A 237-nucleotide genomic window follows, 5' to 3' on the forward strand; every position below is an offset into this window, starting at 1 on the left:
GTACGTACGTACACACGGTTAGCAGTTGAGAGTCACGTGACTCACGTGACTGGCTCAACCAATCAGGAGAGAGGTAGTAAATTTCAGCCAGTCGATAAAAGAGCGACGTAAGCCTTCTTTCAGTCAGTCGATTCCTGGAGTAGGCGTTGAGATGTTGCCCTCCGCCGCCCACAAGCTGAACTGACCGCCCACAGATTCTGTTATTTGAATACACTGCCTACAGATTCTAGAAGATGA

This window comes from Penaeus monodon, chromosome 34 (genome assembly GCF_015228065.2).
Source record: "Penaeus monodon isolate SGIC_2016 chromosome 34, NSTDA_Pmon_1, whole genome shotgun sequence".
Lineage (NCBI taxonomy): Eukaryota > Metazoa > Arthropoda > Malacostraca > Decapoda > Penaeidae > Penaeus > Penaeus monodon.